This window comes from Dromaius novaehollandiae, chromosome W, assembly GCF_036370855.1.
Source record: "Dromaius novaehollandiae isolate bDroNov1 chromosome W, bDroNov1.hap1, whole genome shotgun sequence".
Classification (NCBI taxonomy): domain Eukaryota; kingdom Metazoa; phylum Chordata; class Aves; order Casuariiformes; family Dromaiidae; genus Dromaius; species Dromaius novaehollandiae.
Window position 1 is genome coordinate 36388226 of NC_088130.1, and position 20850 is coordinate 36409075.

A 20850-nucleotide genomic window follows, 5' to 3' on the forward strand; every position below is an offset into this window, starting at 1 on the left:
AAAACAACATCAAGCAATTGCCTCCTGGCTAGTATTCTCAGCAAACCCTCATGACTATTGACTCAAATGAGCAACCCAGCAAGTAAGATGTTAGCTTAAATGAAAATTGTAACAGAGACAAAAATGTCAGCCTGGGAACTGAACTAATAAGGGAAAGAATGTGCATGAAGCTGCCGGCACAGTTTTAAACCTCAAGAAGAATAAAGGAAAGCACAGCTACTGAAATTATCTTGCGAAGCTGAGGTAAACAACAAAAAAATCCACATCCATCTTTGCTTCACGCAAAGCTGATGAGTGCAAGACTCTTAACAGTTATGGCTTAAGTATGCCTTTACACGTTAAAACTCAAGACAGGGTTTATAGTACATAGTGAATTAAGTGAGGACTGACAGTTTAGCAATCCAGTACCACTGCCAGCCAGTCAATTTTCCAGCTTTTTGGCTTACTTACAGGAAAAGTCAGAAGCTCATGGTTTCTGTGACAACACAGGGTTAGGTGACCTGGATATGTCCTTCGAAGCAGTTCCTGAGGAATAAATAGGCTGTTTGTAAACAGGATGGCAAAGTACTCTCTCTCAAGATTTCGAGTTCACAAAGCATGAGGCAGCAGGGTGAGGAGTCACAGGGGAAAGGTGACAAGCCATATTGGGCCTGTTCTGTAGAGCCTCTGGCTGCCGTTCAGACTGAGGTCTTGGAAACGGTCCACTGACAGGCCTCCTGCCAGGGGATTTGTTACTGTGAGAGCTTGGCTTAGACAGGATTTTATTATAAAAATTGTCTTGATTCTTTTTCTGTCTTATTAAAATCTATCCCACCCTTCCTTTCCACCCCAGAAGGAGGAATATTTTGTATATATCTTAGTGAAACACACAAACAAATTCATTTCCCACAGATAATATATTCAGGGTGATTTGCTTTTCAGAGTCAGAAGATCAAAATGATGAATTTATTATGCAAAGTAATAATTGCAAATTATATTGGCAAACTCCATTTCAGAAAAAAATAGGGTATTAATATAACTAAAAGGATTAAAAAATACTGGCTGTTAACTTGGGGCTACTGCAGATATTTTAGGAGGTTATATATCTCTGTTCCACCTAAACCACCAAAGGCAGTAGCTTTCATTTTAAAGGTCTAGTGAGCTACCATAATTAATGGGCCCACCTAACAGCATATGTCGCACTTGTATTGAGTGGTAGGACCTGGTGCATATCATGAAAGAAAATGCAGGCAAAGCTTAGCGTCATAAAAATTTGCATTTCCTTTTAGTTTAATTTTTAGTGCAAAGAAGTGAAATATATGAGAGTCAAAACACGAAAGAAATTCACTCCAGGTTTTAGGTCAAATTAGTCTGGGCCTTTAGTGAGGTGAGTGTGGGAGACACAAAGCTGACTGAACTGCATTTTTTTGACTCTCTGGATCATTATAGGATCCTCAAGGCTGTATTAACAATCCCTTGGAGCTATATAGCACTTTCCAAGGATTACTGGAGCAGTTCAGCTGCACCAGGTGAACCTGAGAGCAGATGGCTGTTCCACCTCCAAGTCGCCCAAGGACTGCCCCCCTCTTTTGGTTCTTTATGGTCAGCAACAGAAAGGTTTCAGGGTAGAGGTCTCTAATGCGCTTGTCAGCCATAAAAGATTTATTTGCTTTGCTGGATCTATACATTATGCCAGGGATACTCAAAAGATTAATTTGCAATCAAGGTCTTCTTCATAGTAAGTACAGCTCTCTGCTGCTATAGAATCCTTTTCATCTCTGGCACACATGTCCCATTAGGAAGTACTCTGCAGTAGATTATATTCTCCAGGATAGTTGAGATTTGTGGGTAATTATGAGAAAAATAAAGATAATGTGCTTGTAAACCCTGCAAGTAATAGTTGCTGTACTAATGCTGTAATTCATTGACATGACACCATTAGAAAGTGATGGAGCTTGTTAAATTAAAAGCTGTTAGTGACATTTTTAACATACTTTTCATAAAAGCATTATGATCTGAGGAAAAGGATGGAATTCAAGTGCTCCAAAAGTTCCACTTTGGGCTCTGGCACACACGCTAGCTATGCTCTTAAGCTAGTCCTTAGCGCTTCACCACCAGTGAGGAAAATGCTTGAGGATCACCTGCCATTACTAAGTCCAGTGCAGTTCCTCAAGAATTCGCATTTTGAGAGCCTTAGTATAGCTAGGCTCCCAGGCAATGTCAACAGGCATTTTAACCCTGTCTGCTTGTAGCTACAGCCTTATGCAGTGTGCCTTTGAGAGATGGGGTGATAGGTATATAATATTTGAAAGGGACTTTGAAGATACAGATGCTGTGAGACTTCTACACATTATTACAAACAGAGAAAAAAATGCGTACCACTTTTTTTCCTCACATCTTTTCTCTTAATGTACATTATCAACAGTCATTACTATGAAAGGAGTTTCACCTTGTGGAAAACAAAGTCTTTGGAAAAAAAAAAGAGGGGCAATTGCATCCAGTTTTCTGGTCAAGTCAGTCTGGGCATTAGTATAGATATAAAATATATAAATATTATATATAATATATAAACATAATAATATATAAATATAAACATAAATATAAAATATAAAATATATAAACATCAAGTTAATATATGAATGTCACACTTATGGTAAATAATTTCTTCATAGAACAACAAACCTCTGTTTTGCTTTTCGAGCAGAGCAGCAGAAACCATTCCTTTCACAGATTATTACATGGATCTCAAGACCAACATGCCTTAAAACTGACAAAGGGAAGCAGTCTGCAGCCTCCAGCACCTCCCATCTCACCCAGTCTGCAACACCAGTAACAGGCACAAAGGTAAACCTATTCCTCAGATGTCACAACACAGTTTCTCCAAGTAAACATCTAACTGTGCTTTTTTGTTGCTGATAATCTTGTTTTGGTCTTAGTCTTCCCAGACAGGTGAGAAAAGACCAGTCAACTCCTGTAAAAAGACACTAACTCCAGCTAAAAGCATAAATATAATCTGAAACAGGAACTGCAATTCAGCAAAACCAGACAGGGCTAAATAAATACTAAGCCAGTTCTCTCTTGGTACTTGGACAGCTGTGCTTATGAGGGAGACAGTTTGGGAACAACTTTGAGTATCATCAGAAGCATCCGTTGATAGCCATTTTTCTGTGCTTGATGTGCCAGCATTTTGATATGGCATGAAAAGTTCCTGTCACTCCCATTATATGTTTGCAGGGAAATTCCTATCCCAGCTGATGACACAGAGAGCAAAGAATGAGCTAGTAGGACACGTATTAGTGAGAAGCCATCACTCCAACAAAACACGTGGCATATTGTTTAGCAACAAGTGGTGAAGTATTACAATGGTTACAACTGAACTGTACTTGTCAAATAAACGTACTAAGTATGTCTTATTTCCTGCTAAGGTGCAATATGGTCAGACAAAGCTAGCTAGAGATATTCTGCTGCAAGCAGAAAATGCTCAGATTAAAAACCATGCTGGTGACACCCCAACTGCATTAAAATAATAATATAAAAATGGAAAGTCAGCTCTGTACTTCCTTGCTAAGGTATAAAATCTGATTTCAAGGTTTTAATTCTCTCTACTGCCTTGAAACTTGCAGAATCATTTAAGTGGGATTTTACCTAATTTCATCCTTTTAAATGTTTGGCAGTCTAAACTGCCTCTGCTGCCAATGAAGAGAGAGAGGCATGTGCAGGAGTCAATGCAGCCCGAGAGAGGCAGGCTTTGGATAACTGACTTCAGAAGACGTCTAGGTGATCTAAGTCTTAAGTGCCTCAAAGGCTGGCATTACAGCAAAAGGGTCCCAGACTGAAATCCAAAATACTGAATGAGCAGCCTGTGTTTCCTGTCCAGCACCTCAAAATGGGTTCAAAAGAGCTTACAGAACTGTCTATTCACTTGGTAGCCAAAGAATCTCCTGAGTGTAGATCTTACATGCTTTTTTCTTTGTTTTCCAAAGAACTGAGAAGGGATCACTGTTTTCTGTTAAAATACTTCTGGAAGAGGAGACAGAAAGTGATAGTGCCTTCCCCCTTCTTGTATGTAATAGCTTTATTGTCAGAGCAGTCACACAGGAAGAAGGACACGTGGGTCCCATTTCCCCTTCTGCCTCGGGGCATTCAAATTCACATTTCCCACCCTTTAGGGAAAATGCTAGAGTCAAGGAGAGAATTCAGGATTCATGGGGCCAGTAAGTGAACATAAAAGGAAGCACAGCTCTAATGCTTAGGGCATCCTTTTGGTTCCACTCTCTGCTCCCAGGGTTGTTTCTGCGTTTTATTTAAAGACTGTTTCATGTAACCATACACAGTCCTGGGAGCAGGAGTGCACAATAGCATGGTTTCGCTGCCTTCCGATAACCCACACAACTGAACTGTGCCTCACAAAAAGTATAAAATGCACACATTTGTGTGAAGGAAAATTAAACAGATTGGGACTACTCAATTGACAAAAATGAGTATGAAGTAAGAAGAATAACACTATTCACAATAATGAATCATACTGAAGGTAAATCAGGTTCTTCTGTTTATCTACTCAAGAAAAAAAAGTTTAATGAAGCAGAAAAGATTCTAGTAAAAGGAAGTATTTTTTTCCTTTCTCATTTTTAAACAAATGCCATAATTAACCTGTTGAACTCACTGCTACTATGCATAACTTAGGCCAAGAGATTAGCAGGCTTCAAAAAAAGGATTAGACATTTATACGCACAATGAAAATATCCATAAGCCAGAGTGGACAGAATATGATCTCAAACTCTTTTATAGAATAGCTTACCTCTTAATACCAAGTGAATCACATGTACCAACTCCTATATTGTCAAAGATCTTGTGAAGCATCTCTGCTTTCATCCAGGATCTTTACACATCATCCCTATAGCAAACAAAAAGACAGCTAAAATATAATATATATTTCTGCATTACTGCTATTCCAAGAAAGCAGTTGCTGAATTGCTTACACGGAATAGTGATATTTACAAATGTATACTACATTTGTGTATTTCTTAAATTGGAATTTTTACACTGTAAGTGAAATTTAGCGCTAGTAAGCAAAGAAAAGGAGAAGCACCATCTGACCACCAAGCTGTCTAAGGTTCAGGGACCAGAATTCTGAAGCCATTTCCATAAAATGCAATGCATACCCATGAGAGTTTGAATTCCCACTTTAAATGTACTCTTATTTGGAATAAGACTTCTCATACACAAGCAAGCTCACAGACATGGCCTTTATAAAAGTATATAACTATACACCAATAACACAGGGAAAAAAAATGGGCATCTACCAGACCCTCCATGTGTGCATGCCATGTGGGCTGAAGGTCTAACAGTTCTCTTTCCACCCAGTCAGTCGTGGGTGCAAACTAATGCTTGGAAAATCAGAGGGCACTTCTGAAAATTAGGGCTGGTATCATCAGCTGTGTTCTTGGTGTGGTGAAAAGAACCCTTTCTCCCAGACTCAGTTATTAAGAAGTAAATAAGGACAGGCTGATCTTAAAATAACTGTCCACATTTTTTAATTGGATTTAGTCTCCAGGAGACCATAAAAGTTAAGAGAAGACTAACTCTCAGATTATATTAAGACAATAGGTATTTACTGTCTGTGGTAATGTGTATCAAATGTATAATCAAATTGCCTTGGAATTTATTCCCCGATCTCTTTTTCCTGTACCATTTTATAGCAAACCATCCATCCCTTCTAGTTCCTAAGCAATGGGGCTTTCCCTCTAGCCCTTAATGACACTATTTCTCTAAACTCAGTCAGCATGAGGAGACCAGCCCATTTTTGAGTTTTCAGGTTTGTGCTGAATATATTACTTTACTGCTGTGAAGGCTTAGCGTGGTTTCTTCTCACTGTTTCACATTCTCAAATTGAGAGGAACAATCATGTGCTCTTTATATATAATACAATGAGTTAAGCACTGGCTGTACCTCCCGAGGGTCCCTGGGCCCTCAATTGTCACTGAAGTCTTTGCAATTCAGAGACATCCAATAGCAAAAGTGATCAGGACCAGAGAAAGTGTTTCCTAGTTACAGCTCTTTTAACTGATTAAGAGTTATCAGCTACATTTAGTTATGAGTGATATGTAATAATTCCAGAGGCACTTTGCTCTTGGTTTGTAATTTGTCAGAGTTACTTTGTTACTGTTTTGCAAAAGCAACAAAGGGTGTTGCAATTGTGATTCATTTGGGCAAATTAAACCTGCAGTGGGATTTCGAATGCAGGCATTTGTCCCCTGGGATTACACATCCGCAGTCTGTGGAATTATTTCTGACATTTCATCCATCATACGTTCAGAATAACTACACAAACTGGTGCTGTTCTCTCCCTACTCAAAGAACAACTTCCATAGAACCTTCCCACGGAAATATCCCAACCTATTAGTGTCAGGAAATTGTGCTCAGAGAAGTATAAGAAAAAGAAATATCTTTCACAAGTGAAGGCAAAAATGTTATTGTACATCAGTAATGTACATGGGGAGCTCTTTACATAAATATATCAGAACGGTTCTTCAGCTGGTGTGAACTAGAACATCTTAACTGGTCTAGATCTATTGATTTTGTTCGGGTCAAGAATTTACACCACAGGATGACCAGATCTGTAACTCTGAAGATCTGGACTTGTTCTCCTTACTAAATTGCCAAATTGGTGTTAAATGAAATGGGAGGAGGACCGGTCCTCCTAATTTAAAAAATCCTCTCATTTGAAAAATTAAATTTTAAAGCATATAATTAGTTTTCAAAATAGCCTCTCACACCCTACATTTTTCAGCCTTTTCTCAATGTCGAGCACACACTTTGGTGGGCAATGTGTTTATTCCAACCAGTTCATTCCCAGATAAATATGATAAAACTATATTAGCTGTAATATTTAAATATCCTAGCATCAGTGCACAAAAACTCTGGACTAGCTCATTATTAGAGAATAATACCCCCAAATTGGTTTCCCACTCTGAAGAGACCTCCAAGGATATACTGCAATTACAGGAGGGCTTTTTTCCTTTAATAACTAATATAATGTGCTTTGAAGTAATGTGGTCTCACACTGAAATCTACAATCAAACACCTAAACTAACAGAAAAGGTAAAACTACCACAAGGGAGAATTTAGAAGCGGAAGTATATAATCAGATAATTGAGAAGAAAGTTTTGAAAAGGATTGCAGAGGAGTAACAGGAGATATTACTGGTGTGTTTCTTACTTCATTGTTGTTTTCTTTCAGTAAAAGTTCTATCAGCTGGGGAGAGTTGCTCACTTCTTTGAAGCTAGCTCTTGTTTCTCTGAAATCAGATTCCCTATTCCCAGGGCTCCACTCCGCGATGCCAGCACAAACATACATCAGCAGCTGCACAGCACTTTAAAGAGTTAGCAAGACACTATCAAGCAATTACTTATTCCATTTTAGATCTACGCCCATTATTTTCATTTAGCAAGTTTGAAGTTGGGAGAATAAAAATCAGAGAAAGCAAATAAACATTTTGGAAGTCTGCGCATTGCACAAGCTCACCTACCTTTAATTAAAGAGACAAGATCCACAGGTGAGAAATGCTGATGAGAAGAATAATCCCTCACTCATGAATAAAGCCATATAGAGCATTTTGGTCTTCCCTTTGATGAACATACTGAGTTTTCATACACTGAGCCAGTGCCAGCCGTACGTCTGCAGCCTGATCGGGAAGCAGGTGCAATTCTAGCTATCGCTGCACTCTGACAGCAGTGTGTGAGGGCAAGCTTCATCTATGGTGTAGTCCCTTTACAGTCAGTAGGGCTGTGCTGTGGGTGAGTTCGGTCTGTAGAATTAGGTGAATTGAATTGGAAATTCTTGGATTGCTCCCACAGAATTACTCATTTTTTTCACTGAATCTAGATTTCTGCTGATTTCTAGAGTGTATGTGTGTGTGCGTGTGTGTGTGTGAAATACAAGCTATTTACAGAAAGGGAGAGACTTTTTATATAAACAAATGTACATTTATCCTTTTGCCCGAGGTTTATGATAACTAAAACCATCAACAAACATCTTATAAAACAAGCAACAGTGGAAACATGAACTGCCTTCACCCCAGAGGAGTCTGTGTGATTGCAGTTATTAATAGTATTCACAGTGTCTTCCATTTGATACCAACAAAGCCAAGCTCCATCCCTACAAAAAAGAAACAAAATCTCCCACAACTCCCTGCAAACTTATGAGAAGAGATGGACTTTGCAGTTCACCCTCAAGTTGTCTACTGGCCTGTAAGGCATTTATTAATTTTGGTAATAGAAGTACAACACAGATTAATCTGCAGAAAAGCTAAAGACATACAGATACAGTTGACCACGGTGAGGAATTCAGAATATTTTAGGCCGTAACTTCCTGACACATCATAGTTTTCTAAGCCTTTAGCTTCCTAAAACTCAGCCTTTTCTTATACAAATAAGCCATTCCCTGCCTAAACAGAGCCAGAGCTTCTCGTAAGTACAGTCAGACATGCCTGATTGCTGTGAACGCAGAACTCGGATATTTCGAGGGTAGCAGTGTTAAACTGCAGGCCAGCTAATATTCCTTCTGTTAGTTGTCCCCTTCAGCAAAATTGTGGGACTGCAGAAAAAGGACCTTTCCCCTCTGCTTCCCTCTCCCCCTTCCCTTCCCTGCAAAACAATGGTAGGTTGGCAGTAAGTCTTACTTCTAGGTGAGCACTGGGAGTGAAGCTTCCTCCTTATATTCTAGCGACAGAGGTGGCCAATATTCCTGTGAGAAAGATCACTCAAACTCTTCAACTGATTTATAACCTGACACTTCATCTATCCTCCTTTATTAACCTATGTATGAGTGTATGTAACTGATTAAATATCTCCAGTACTAGAATTTCAGAAAATTATGCTGCAGACAAAGTGAATCCTGGTCCACCAGAGCATGGGCTCAATTCAGTAATTGTACTACAGGAGCAAGACCTGAGAGGTTTGTGAGCAGTGCTAGGAGCCAAGCCTACACTGACCTTTTTTGGTTACTTTACCGCCTTTGTCCCAGACCAGTTTAGTTTCACTGAGAGCATGTGTTTATGAACCAGGACAGAAAGGGAGAAGGAACGAGACAGGGTGAGTGAGTGCCCAACGCATCAGGAATATAGTCAACTGATGGCTAAGAATTTTCCCAGACAATGTAAAATTAGGTTACTTTATGCAGTTTTATCCCCTAGACTTTTTTGAAAATATAGTTCTGCTTCTAAAACATGCACAAGCAAAGAAAGATATTGTGGAGGGTTACTAGAACTAGCTGAGTAATTTATGCTGGGAGTGAAAAACATAATTTACCTGTGGCACCCATATGGTGGCAACAGCTTTGTTAGTACAAACAAACAATGAGAATAGTTTGGGATAAACAGGTCTCAAGGAACATTACATGAAACTGGTTCACTTTGGTTTCAAAAATGGTCCCAAAGATGCTGAGGGAATAAAAAAACATTTTTCATTAGTCCATTCTCCCATAATGTTCAAATAATTAGGATGTGAACCTAAATGATAGACTTAATCTGTCTTTCTGACAAAAGGGTGGAGGCCCAAAGAAGATCTATGCTCCATGATGACCCTCATTCCCTCCATCCTTTTCATGAAGCAATACATAAAGCCACATACTAGATCAGCCCTTGTCCTTAGTTCCCCAAATTGTTCCTTATTTCTAGGCCCTCTGCACCTGAAACCTTCAGAAAAACATTAACAACTCAAAATGGCACTGACAGGATGCAAGACACCTACAAGGCACTGTAATAGTCCTGCTCAGCAGAGAAATTTCATTTGGATGATAAAGAGGAACTGACTGAGAACCCAACACAAAATCAACTACTATGCTGTTCTTTGTTTCCTGGCTTTTTATGTCTAGGGAGAGAACTAAATACTTCTAGATGAGTGGAACTAAATTTTAGACAGGTAAAGTTGGGTGATTTGAGTGCCATGCATTTTTTGCAGCAAGGTATTTCTATGAACAATATAAAACAAAGTCCTTGGCAAATAAAGAGAAGTTTTGTAGCATTTTATGGTAGCACCTATGCATCTCCCAAAAGACATGACAAAGCTTCAAAAGGCCATAACATCATTTCATGTATGACAGTAGCTGAAAAAGACAGCACAAGGCTCTAGGCTGCACAGAACAGCTTGACTCTGTATTCTTGAAAATCCTTAGAAATTCTGCCAAAGGACTGGACTAGGTATGCTAGGAATGCTGGATTAGGCTAAGGAGAGAATTAGACTCATGGGGATCCTTTCTAGCTTCATTTAGATTCCTGGCATTGGTCAGAAGTTAATAAATGTAGGTAAGCAATTATCAAACTGTGTTTCGGCATATGCACGTGGCATGTGTTCTGGGGAGAAAATCTGCATTTACTTTGAGCATTTCTACACATCAGGGTTATACAACACTGGAGGCGTCAATGATGGCAAATCAAGATGAAATTCCGGTCCTGCTAGGGTCAAATGCAAACTTTGCTTTTTATTTTATGTGGAAAGCTTGTCCCACTTAAGTCAAATGCAAACTTTGCTTTGACTTAAGTGGGACAAGCTTTCCACATAAAATTTGCAAATTTCTTCATTCAGACATAATGTCCTATGTATCAAACAGCTAAGGTCATGAATGCCTAAAATCAATATGGCCACAAAAGGCACACAAAGAGGTAAGTGCTCAACCATTATTGCTAGAACTATGGTTTCCTTACAAGAAAGGTTAGCCCTGACTAGAAAGTCTATTGCGTGACAACATCACAAAGACTAATCAATCATTCCAACAGCCAACACCATATAGGGCATTCAGAGTAAAATGCTTATTTCTGGTCTGCAGTGTGCATCACTCGACTTTCTGCAGTCACTCTACATACAGAACCTTTGTTGACATCAACAAAGCTGACAAAAAAGTAGGTGTGAAGGTGACCCTAACTTCTGCTTTGATTAAATGACTTTATAAATTGTCGCTTTGGAGGGGGAAAAAAGGGAACATATCATTAACCTCTTCCGAAAGAACTGTACCTCAACCAAGTATAATCATTTTCCTAGATTAAACCACCATGACCTCTTCTTACACTACAAATATTATCTTAGCTCAAATGTGGTATCAGTAAAAAGATACTTAATATATTGACCTAAAATAATTTATGCTAGGACTTGCCTGTGCATGGTGCATTCTGGAAAGGGCCATGCATCCTCCATTGCAATTATTTGCTAGAACGTACATTACAAAGGACTGAGTTCCTAAAGACGAGGGTTCAGTAAGACTGTCCTCACTGTAAACTACCTCTAAGATATCACTGAATATTTAGGATGAGTCCTGAGCAATTCACAAACACTCAGCTATTTTTTTATTTTATTAAAAAAAACAACAACAAAATTTTAAAAAGATGCATAACCTTTAGCTATGGGAAGTGTCAAAATGGATCTAAATATCTGCCAAGAACTAAATGATCTTGCTTTATTCTTATCTGGGTATCATTTTGCTCAATCAGAACTTTAACATTCCTTTCTTATTCTGAGTGTAAGACCACGCTATTCACACTGGTTTCCAAGTATGACAGATTCCAGCCCAATCTGATACTGCAGTGACTGTTCATTTCCCACTGGTGATCACCCCCTCATCTTATGGTTGCAAAGAGAAACACAGAGAAGGATCAGAAGAATCTCTACAGTAACAATGTACACTTTACATGCAGTTATATTCTGTCACTGAAGCTAAAACATTGTGGCCTGCTTCCTTACCTTGTCATTTGGTTTGGCGCAAATCTTAAAACTTATTTGGAGATCAATATTATTTCTTGAGCTTGTTTCCTTTTCTTTTTTTTCTGTATCTTTCTTACTAATATTTTGTATGGGTCGGTCCATGCAAAACAGCAGATACATAAAATACAGAAATTTCTAGACAGCACACTGGCAAAGACCTGAAAATGCCGTTCTTAAAAGAACCCTGAATATTTTCTTCATCATGTATAATTTGGACTGCACTAATGAAATTGCTCATGCATATACTTGGTATACAGGTTCTTAGGATGTTTTCATTTGTTAGACTATAGCTCCACTATACACGTCTGTCTGCTTGTTTTTCACTACTTTTTTAAAGATCTTCTCTCTAGCCCTGCTTGCAGTGCATGAGTTTAATTAAAATCTGCAGATGTTTTCCACAGACTACGTAGAATGGGATTTACATTTCACCAGTGAATGCTCATTGGCTCTTGTTTGAATATATGTGTGCACATTTCAAATACATAGGTAATAAATAGATCCTTTCTCAAGAAACAACAGCAAAACACAACAATGTACAAGCATGCACTCTGCATAGCAGTGAGAAAGAAGACTTCAGTGAAGGACTATCCCAGATCTTGTAGCTGTCACTTTTGCAGTATATGCAGAGATAAAGAGTATATACAAGAGATAAAGAGGAAGCTATAATATAAACCTAGAGAAAAGACTCAGTTTTCATTCCACTTTAATTTGCCAGAGCGTGATCTTTCGCCCACATGCTGAAAACAGGAACGTGTCTCCTCTTCCAGCCTGCAAACCAGCAAGCTAAAAGATTGACAGCTGCTTGAAGAGAATGCGCACCTTACCCTTAGTGCCAGGCAGACAATGTTTTAAGCACAGCCACAGTGATGAAAGGGCTGGGAGGGCTCACCTTTCACACCCCAACTTAAACAAACACAACATAATGTCTCCGCTGCAATCCAAGTCATTTCCTGCTGTGGCATTCCGGACACACACTTGGCTCACTGCATACTTTAAAACATAACTAGTCTACATGCTCCTGTGTCATTTTACATCACTGACCTCAGCCTTCTAGAACTGCGGGATAATGCTTCCCCTAGTCATGAAGGCATCGTCCTACTGAACTGCAGCTTTATGTTTACAGAAGAAAAAAAGAATTAAAAAGTCCTTGTAATTAATTATTGATACAGATCAGAACTGGCCTCTTACTTTTTGAAAACCAGTGTAAAATGTTGCAGCTAGAGAGTTCCTTTCCACTTAGTTTTTCTCAGGAAATTGGGTCTGTTTGCTGCATGCATACACATAGAGACAGACATCTCAGTTCTGTCTTTAGTTTCTTCTCATGAAAAGCACTCTGACTATTTAACAGGCATGTGGGATCCTGCATAAATTATGCAGATTTTATATGATTCAAATGATAAAATATAAAATTACATTGCATTTTGAGTATGCACATACACAAACCACGTGGAACATTAAGGTTGGACTGGAAATTCCTTTTGCTTATTTGTATTTTTTCATCCAATAGCCCCACTGATTTCAACTGGGCTGAATAAGAGGTCTTACATAAGACCACAGTCTGGTCTCACTTTAAGGGCATTCCAGGGCTCCAGTCCTGCAATCTGATCTGTGCATAGACACACACATACTTAGCTGGTGTTAGTGGGCTGCTTTTTTGGCACTAGAATGCATTTCATGGATCAAGGCCATAATGGTTAAGTTAAATACCCCCAGAAGAACACAACAAAGCTCCATTGCAACTTTTCATCTGACATTTCTTAGATTACATTAATTCTTAGATTCACGGATGTGTGCTGTTTCTCCACAAATAAGATAAAATGGTTTTACCATGGCTTTAAGAGGACAGATGAACTTCACACAAAGATTATAGGTATTATGAACCAGTAGTTTTTAGTATGTTTGAGGCAGACAATAGCAATAGACCAGTAACGCCTACAGAAAAGAACTGACCCTTTTAGAATACCTGTTCTCTATGGGAATCTTCCTTTGAATTCTTTTGCGCCACCTGTTTTTCCTTGTCTTTACCTACACTGAAGTTTTCAAACTTGCTTGTGTATATTTTATCATCCAAATTCCAATTTAGGTGCCTAACTGAAAGTTACACCTGTTTTCAGAAAGAATAAGTACCTATGAATGCTGTTTAGTTCACACAAAGATGGATGTGACCTCAAAAAACTGCCACTTTGGCGCTGAAGCTGAGATTTCTAGCATTACATATCAGGATTTGGAGATGTTGGTGTTTAGAGGCTGGATCTGACTGTTCTCGTATCCCAGAGGGATCTGCTCTCACAGTAAGGTAGATTCTGGGCCAACACCTTTTGAAGTCAATGGAAAGTCTCCCACTGACTTCCAAAACAGGCTGAGCTGGGCCTGAAATCTACAGCATATATTTTTCTTTTCATCCACCAGAACAATCTCCCTTATCGGTATCTTGGGTATGGAAGGTAAATTAGCTGCCCCAGAAGTTTAACAGACCCTTACACAGAGGTGCAATTTCTGCATCAGTGAAACAAGGTACCTACACATTTTACCGGACTTAAAGTGCCAACCTGTTTTCACTACTATCCATTTTAATATTATCTGGGATTAGAATTACAACTACTCTTTACAGTGTACTTTTCATATACATTTAACTGGACTCCATCTGGCTCATTCACTGATTTCTGTGCAGTATGTTCTTATTCTCTTTTTACAGACCTATCAAAGCCCTCACTCCTTTAGTACATGGCGTACTGGTAGGCTGATGCACCCACATGAACGCTGTTCTTCCAGTGGGACTCACACATTGGCATGGCCGCCAGGAATGACATTACAAATGGAAAGACTTGGGCTTGACATGAATAAAAGTATCCTGTCATACCACAGATGAGATAATCTTTAGTGACATAACTGAAGATTACTTTCTAAAGTATCAAGACTAGTTTAATCTTAACCTTTCTGGTTACTGACTTTCAAGTACACCATCATGAAGTCCATACATATCTATAGTTTCAATTTTTAAACAGATTTCCGTAGGGTGTAAGCAAAAATGGTGGAAGGCCCAGAAAAACTTTGCTCTGGGACTTCAAAGCTCCTTTGGCTCATAAAGCAATGCTGATGTGCTACGTACATAGAACTGGTTTTCTGGGTTAGAGCAGGACCGGAAGGTCCTGAAAAGAATCCATCCAGAACTGAATGTTTTCTGCATTTTTTTCTTTGGCTCACAAAAAGTGACGTAGTTCTCTACAGAGGTGCAGAAGTTCAGTAACCCATTGTTTCAGGAACTACGAGAGAATATCCAACACCCCACTTTGGACAGTCATTTCAATGGCCATCAGGAGCTGCAGAGCATTTTGAAGGGCATCCCAGAGGGCCTTCTCCTAGCTGGATTTACAAGGAGCTCTGCTGATCCTTTGGATAATAAAAAGTCTGCACAGATTAATCAGGACAAACACTAGATTTCTTACCTGTTTATCACTTCTGTACATTTTCCATTCAGCAACTAAGTTACCTGTCCACATGTCTGGCACAGTCTCCCTTGTCTGTGCACTTGAAATGCACAGAACAGAGCCATCAAAATCAGGATGAAGGCAGAATCTGAATCAGATTTCACTACTGTAGTGGAAGTAATGCTTCTTGGAAGGTTACTCGTGATATATTTCAACTATCTTCAGCTAGTTGTTTAAGATGAAACTTTTGTTATGATTAGAAAAAAGTACATCCTTCTAGTTAAGCTTCTTGTTTTTGCTTCAAAAAGACACCTTGGGGCAAAGATCAAGATGACAAAGCTTAGCCCTAAATGTAAAGGTTTGAATGTAAAGGTCAGAAAAGTTTGAATACTTAAATGTAAGAGGTTAAAAAAGAAACTAGTATAACTCTTTAGTTATATTTGTTTTCAATACTAATCTTACCTATACATATGGAAAAGAGGGAGATATTATCAGTCCAAAAAGATTTTAAGCCACTTTCCCTGGCAATGAAGGGGATAACTCTAATGAAACAATTATTTGCATGCTAATATCAACAATAATGCCAGAAAAATTAATGCCACTGAGTGCAGAGGAATGTGCAAACCAAATGGGGGTCAGAATCAGGAGAACTGAAATGTGAATATTCAATTAACGATAATAGAAAAGATGTGGGACATGGTATGTAAATGAAGGCAGCCTGGGGCCAAATGTTCTCAATAGTGAAGCCAACAAGATATTAAAAACACCCCACATGACTGTGTTTTTCAGCTCATGAACAAATACATGGTGAAAATATGTTTATCTGTTCTAACAGTGAAAACAAACACTTTCCATAATGTATGTATTAAGAGGATGTATAATTTTCACAGCATTCATGGCTAGGAAAATGTGACTACATAAAATAAATGCCATGGAGGGGAGGGGGGAGAAGAAAAGAATGCTAAGGACAGACGCTTGAGCAGAAAAAACTTGCTAACCAGAGGTTTTTACATGGACCATGGCATCCCATGTCCCACATGCTGATTTCTTGAGCAGACCTGTTGCCAAGAAAAATTTTTCTTGGACTCTAGAATTTATAGGATGTGCTTGGCTTGCATCAAGAACACAGCAGTTTCTTCCTCACACAAACAACTCTATCTAGCTAGGCTGGATATAAACAGAAAGACTGCTTCACTAATTATTTATATAAAGACAAAGATAGCTCCATTCTGGAAGGTTCATAGGAACTTGATTTTTTTGTTTTTGGTCTTACTTTCTTTTTAACTTACAGGGCTGTCAGACTCAGCTGAAAAGCATCTAGACCTTCATCCACAGGAAGGTAATTTGCAAGTTTACTACTTTTATTCGTGTAGTTATATATTTTCTTGAGACTAATGATATTGCTTATATAATAGTAAGGTAATTATATAAAGCCAGGTTTTTATCTAGACAAGAAGCCTCTCTTCCTGCATGACCCCCTGGCTTTTGAGACTAGTTGTGTACATAAGGAGTACTCAAGAGTTACCAAGACTGAGCTCACTTTAAATGTTTACATTACAAGAAGAAGATTCTGACACGTCCTGGAAATGCACTACGCTGGCACACTCCAGCAAACACACCCCTGACTTTTTGAAGTTAATGTGACTACTTTTCAAGTGAAGTTCATTCATAAGTGTTTTCAGAATCAAGGCAATTGTTTTATAAAGTGTGCCCCAGCCCCTTTCCCCTTTTGTCCCCTCTTTTAGACCAAGGAGTTGAAATATTGAAACAGGTTTAGGGTGGTAAAAGCAAAATAATTTTCTGAGTACTACATATCATTTTCCTCATTCTCTCACTTGTGCAAGAAATACAGCTACTTTGGGCTGAAGTACAGCAAGTACTTAGCAGCTTACAGGAAAACAACAGTGAAAGGAGGTAAGAGAAGAAAGAATAATGCAGCCAGTTGAAAAACAAGCTGCATTTCAGACAGGCAGAGTACTGCTGAGGTGCAGTCAATTAGTTCCTTAAACTGAATCTTGCAAGTACTCTTACTCTATTTTAAGCATATCTTAAGAGACTGTGGGATTGGGCCTCAGTTTAGACTCTAGGATTAGCATTCCTCTTGTGCAAAGTACCATGGAATTTTAATGAATACGAGTAGTGAGAATTTCTGCCGTCTCCCAGAGATTTGTTTATTTACTGATTTAGAGACATATTTAACATCTTACTTTAGTGGTGCATCTGCACCAGCGTGATATTGGGGCAGTGGTTAAAAACCGCACTCTGAGAAGGGAGTGGTGTCTGAATCATATATGCTCCTAGACACGCTCTCTGAAAAAACTGTTCACAGCTTAAACAATGATATATGAAAAGGTTTCAATAGACAAAGCTATGGTGTCAAGGAGTCTAGCCCCATTTGTTATGGGAGCTTTCTCCATTTAAATAAAAGATAAATTTAAGATAAGATTTGAGTTTCTATTGCAAACTTATGGCTATTTTAGCTTAGGACCAGGACATCTTTAGTACCTGATTAGCTTAGCACCTGGTTTGGTCCAATAAAGTTTTCGCACTGAAGTAATGCAAACAGGCCATTCATCCCAGGTCCTCAAAGGCAGCTGGGTATTTAACTCCATTTGATAGAACCTAGCAGTGACTTTTAAAGGTCTGTATTCTTAATTTTTCTTCTTCCCTTTAAATCTTTCTTCAGAGTCCCAGGGACCCACTAGCAACCCAAGTAAGGAGAATAAGATTAAGATCTTTCTGAGACCCTTTAATTTGGCTCATAATTAGCCAAAAAGCTTTGGTTAGCCTGAGAATCAAGACAAGCGGCCCAAGTATCTTGCTGTGTTCAAAACGTTGTACAAATCTGCTACACAGTATTAAGAAAACTGATCAAGAATACTGTTCTTAGCTTTGAGATGAGGTATTTTGATCTAATTAGTAGACAGTAGTAGTAGATAGCATCACAGTAGATACTTTGGGACAAAGTTTTAAACCTTTCATTAACATTTGCTTTCATGCAAAAAGTAAGTAACTGCATATATGATATCTGGTCATACAGTTTTGAAAATCTGGCCTGTATACTTTCTGTTAAACAGAACCAGATAATAACATGCAACATGATCATTTTTATTTCAAGAGTATGTAATGTTTTGGATGTTAATTGCTTCTTGAAATGAATATAAATTTTGACAAATACCAGGAAAGCCAACAACCTCAAATTAAAAAAAAAAAAAAAAAAAAACCCAGACCTTCACCACAACCCACAAATCCTCCCAAAGCATTTTACATAGTTTCTGAAGTTTAACCACACTCTCAACAACCTTCTGGTTCAGTTTCTCAAACTACAAAAATTTGTGTCCATCACTTAATTTGCTTCACAATAGCACAGGTAAATGATTATTTCTTTGCTGAATTTTCATATTTTTAAAAAGATAAATGTTTTTGCTACAATTTAAGAGAGTCACTTTTTAAAAAATAAAAGTTTAAAAACTGCTGGAGCCGAGACAACATTTGGTGAAATCTGGCTAGATAATATATTCTCTCCATGATAAATTCCACAGAGTGAATATTCATAGCTGAAGTAGTGTTCCCTGAGATACAAAATTTTTAACAGAACTGAGATTGTGTTCTTAACAGCCTACATAAGAAGGGTTTTTTAAGCAGCTAATTACCTCTTAAGTAAATTAGTCTGCTTGTTCCCCTACTGACTCTACTCTCCCTAAAATGTATCAAGTTACTCTTGTATTATTTCCCAAACAATAAAACTATGAAAAATCAATAGCAAAGTTCACATGAGCAAATGGTTATCTTCTGCATAGTTCACTGTACGTTGAGATAGTGATTTTATGAGTATGGGGCCTGATATTTTTCATAGAGGTGTTTCAGTTAGGGAAGTCAGTAGCAATAAAGCTATGGAAATGGTAGCAAAAAGTCAACTGCACATTTGAATACTTAATTTTGTGGCTATAAACAGCCACGTCACATCTCCAGCAACAACAATAGGATGGTTTTCAGCACTGCTCTACCAAGCAGGCATGTTTTCTATTTTCTTCTTGTATATACAATTAAAAGCATTCCCAGCAGAGAACTCTGCCTTGCGTTCACTTCTGAAACAGAACATGCGGAGAAATGGCTCTCAAAAGTCAAAATTCTGCCTTTACTTGGGCCAAACAATGAAAGAGTGGCTCAGCAGTATGCCATTACTTCTAAAGCTTCCATTAGAAGTTTGGATTCACTGACTAATTGTCAATACTTGCCCCCATGTGCAATTAGTAAGAACATTTCTGTTCTAAAGAAAAGTTGTTTTTCTTTTGCACAGAAAGGTGAATCTACCTTTAATCAGACAAGAGATAAAGAACTGCACATAGTAAGTATAGGCAGGTTACCATCTTGCTCTAGGATACCTACACCAGTGCCTGCATTCTTGTTGAGTAATAATGAGATACCATAACCAAACAGTAGAAGATGCATGTCAGATGGTTTTCCAATAACATTAGAAAAAAAGCAGCTGATGTATGGGATATTGAAGGCAGATTAAGTTGTTAATGTATATTAGTATATTCTTAATTTCCTTTTAATTGAAAAAGACATATTGACTTTAATTAGAACCATTTCACAGGAACTGTCAATTAGCACATGTCAAACTAGTTAATTCAGAACAGAATTCTTTTAATTAGGGTCTGCTTTCCTTTAACTGTGGGGCCAATGAAATCAGCCTTTCCTTATCAAGATTTTAAATGTCTCTAAGACATACAATACAAATGTAGTCTCTTATCTATTATTAGAAGCCCATATGGATAACATTAAAATGATGATGCTGGCATTGTTCATGCAGCACAAATCAGAGTTTCCTTTATGACTGCCTGAAAAAAAAAAAAGATGGCTTTGAAGAAAGACTATTTTAAATACACAGATTTATCCTACTTTAAAGAGACTACAAAATTTATGACATGCATGTTCACATTTAAAGTATTATTTAATACGTCTGCTCAAATAAATGGGCCTATTCAAACGTTTTGTGTGTTCTATCAGCCAAAGACACATAAAACATTTTCAAAGCATGCAGTAACGTTCTTCCCTTAAATGAACTGTAATCAAAAAGGGAAAACAGACTCAATGATTTTTTGGGGACAATATAAAACCAGCATTGTTAACTTTCATTGCATGTGAAGATTTAACACTGATTGCTAATCCAGTGGCTGCAAACACTAGTGAACTAATGTGATCTCAGTTACCAAACAGCATACAATCCTAGTCTTGACTTTCACATATATTTTATAAATATGTCTGAGTTTGCTGATGACCCTTGATTCACGACTTATGTAAGCCCCCCCCTTGGTTTCTGGGGTTTGCCATGTGCAACACCTGTAACACTGGTGATGTGTCTTCAGGAATAGGAGCAGCTGAGAAAAATATAACAAAAAATGTAAAAGAAATGAATACAAAATCTAGACTTGGTTTTATCATGAGGTTTAGCCACTGTTTTACTGACCTATATCAACAGAGGATTACAGAGATTAGTGAAAGGAATACTTAATAACTGAACTGTGGATTCCAAAGAGGATTATCTGGTAAGATATTTTATGTATCCTGATGCTTTGTTGAACATATTAGGGACCTGATTATGGGCCTGAGTAACTCAACAGTAAAAGAAGCATCGCTGCCCAAAATGGAGTATAATTGGAATTCATTAAAATTTAAAGTGTTCT

General features: G+C 38.1%; 1 long non-coding RNA gene across 3 annotated transcripts in view; it reads left to right on the forward strand.

Annotated features, from left to right (window-relative positions):
* LOC135324168 (uncharacterized) overlaps positions 1–20850 on the forward strand; it is a 91069-nt gene that overhangs the window by 28182 nt on the left and 42037 nt on the right. For all 3 annotated transcript variants that reach the window (XR_010385520.1, XR_010385519.1, XR_010385518.1), the window contains exons 3-4: positions 2710–2823; positions 16452–16499. This is a non-coding gene — a long non-coding RNA (uncharacterized LOC135324168). The remainder of the gene's footprint in view (positions 1–2709; positions 2824–16451; positions 16500–20850) is intronic.